The 2,271-nt window shown below is 43.7% G+C and overlaps 1 long non-coding RNA gene across 1 annotated transcript; it reads left to right on the top strand.

Annotated features, from left to right (window-relative positions):
- On the top strand, positions 1 to 1,475 carry LOC117286964. Its single transcript, XR_004518163.1, has 3 exons — positions 1 to 220; positions 310 to 462; positions 1,255 to 1,475. It is a non-coding gene; the product is annotated as an uncharacterized LOC117286964 (long non-coding RNA).
- The last annotated feature ends 796 nt before the right edge of the window (positions 1,476 to 2,271 follow it).

The following is a 2,271-nucleotide window of genomic DNA, read 5'->3' as shown; positions in this document are numbered from 1 at the left end:
TGTGGGAAAGAAAAGGTCTTGAGTGGGCATCAGGAGCACCCAGGCAGGAACAAAGACGATGTTTATTGGGAGAGTGAGGGAGGAGGTCAAAGGACCTTTATTTTCTTTCCTTGAGAGGAAGTAGTAGAAATTAGAACAAACTGCTAAGGCCAGGAGGCCAAGAGGAGGAGCCTGGAGCTGCTACTTTGGAGGCAAGAGAGGAAATTTAGAAGAATTTCAGGTGAGAAAAACTTGCCCCCTCCATAGAGCCAGAGAAATTTCAACCACATACGAGCGATGTGTGTTGATTTCCATCCCCCTGTGTTGCAGGGAGTAATTGCCAAGGCTGTGCGATTTGCTTCTACCTGCGTCTTTATCTAGGTAGAATCTCTGAATGAGAGATTGGAAAGATGTTTCACATCCAGGAATAAACAAACAAGAGATCTCATGGCCAGACCGAGGTGACCTTAATCAGTCAACCAGGTACTATGTAAGAGCCCTTTCTCCAGACTCAGTAAGGAAAGTGTTGGGGTAGGGGGCAGACAGGAGAGGAGAGTTTTAATGATCCGAGTCTGTCTTAGATCATAGGTTGTAGCTTTTCTAAACCTCTAGGCTTGCCTTATGATATTCATTTTGTGCTGCCCTGTACTGTAGATATGTGAGCTTTTCATTTCTCAAAAAAAAAAAAAAAAAAAAAATTGAATGCTCTTGGCTGCAGGGACTGTGTTATTAATCTTCATAGTTCCTGTAGCCCTTAAGGCAGGGCCTTCCTGTAGTCAGCACTCAGCACACGGTTGCAGAATTAGAGCTTCTCGAGGACATAAGGTACAGTCCCTGCCTTGGAGGCCATATAGACAGTATTAGGGACAAGATTCAGACGTAATAGTGGGATGACAGAGAAGGCAGAGGTCTCTGATCAATGGAATGGGATGAGTGGACTCTCTTTCAAAGAGTCTGTTTACTTGATTGGCAGTGACTGCCTGACTTCCCATGTGGGTGAGGTCTGGAGGTTTCCTCCTGGCTCAGTGGGAAGAGTACTGTCCTTGGTCACTAACGTCTGTCTTGGGCTGGAAGCTGGCCGGTCACTCATGGATCCGTGTGATCAGCAAAGGTGCAGGTCACTGTTGGGTGAATGGGCTGGTCACTGTACATTTGGACAAAAAGATTTTGACTGGGCCCTGGAAGATGAGTAAGCTTTAAAAGCTACAGCAAATGGGGAAAGCAAGCAAAACGCTGTGGTGTTTGATTATTTGATGAACTTGGCTCTCCCATTAGGTGGCGAACTCTGTGAAGACAAGGCCCATGTTTGTTCCACCTGTGGATGCCTGGATATGAACACCTGGCAGGGAGCCTGATGCAGCGCAAGCCCTCCACAAAAATGCCCTAAAGGAGTGGGGAGAACGGCAGGGAGGTTAAGAAGATGACTAGGCAGAAGCAAAGAGCGAAGGAACAGTGATGAAGGAAAAGGTGACTCGCGAAAAGATCTTTGAGGCTGAAGGAACAAGTTTTTCTGGAGGGTATTTTAAAGACCTGAGATTTTTTTTTTTTTTTTTCAAAGAGCTCCAGTGAGCCGTCAGTGGTGGCAGAGTCAATTTTCTCATGGCTGAATTGAGATATTTCAGTTAGAACCATAACCAGATCAGGGCCATCTGAAGAAGTCTCCGGAGAGGCCGAGGTATGATTGATGATCCCTGGGTGCGTCAGGTCAATGACACCGACTGTCAGGCCACTGCTCAGATGCAGTGATAGACACGGAAACTCATGACAGGAATCTTGTTCCTTACTTTCCTTGGCAGAACTTTGTGAATTGGGAAGAAGACCCTTTTTTACCCAGGGCAGCTCCATGGAAATGTTGTGTTGCTGGATTTTCCTCATTAATGGATTGAAAGGAAAAAGTGTTTTTTTTTTTTTTTTTTAAATCCATCAATGCCATCAACTTTATACCTGGACTGAATATAAGCCCTACTGTTTAATTTTTATTATAAACAACAAAGACAAACTCTTTATTAGTGAATGGTCATGATTGTTTTCATCCCTTTTGCAATAATTTTTCTTTGAGATTCTTCAACTTATTAACTAGCTCTTTAAAGTATTCAAATTCTGTTTTTTTTTTTAATTGGTCTGGGGGTTGAACTCAGGTCTTTCTGCTTGCAAGGCAGGTGGTGGAACCACTGAGCTATTCCCCTGGCCCAAAAGTATTTAAATTCTGTGGCATGTTTGTTTGGAAGAAGTTGCCTTAGGTCTTGAGAAGTCAGAATTATTTAAATATTTTGATTAACAGCAGGAAAGAAA

The sequence above is a fragment of the Fukomys damarensis genome, unplaced genomic scaffold (genome assembly GCF_012274545.1).
Source record: "Fukomys damarensis isolate Sample0158 unplaced genomic scaffold, DMR_v1.0_HiC HiC_scaffold_19, whole genome shotgun sequence".
In the NCBI taxonomy this organism is placed as follows: domain Eukaryota; kingdom Metazoa; phylum Chordata; class Mammalia; order Rodentia; family Bathyergidae; genus Fukomys; species Fukomys damarensis.
Note: the sequence above shows the minus strand (reverse complement) of the source record. Positions and strands in the feature narration are given on the sequence as shown.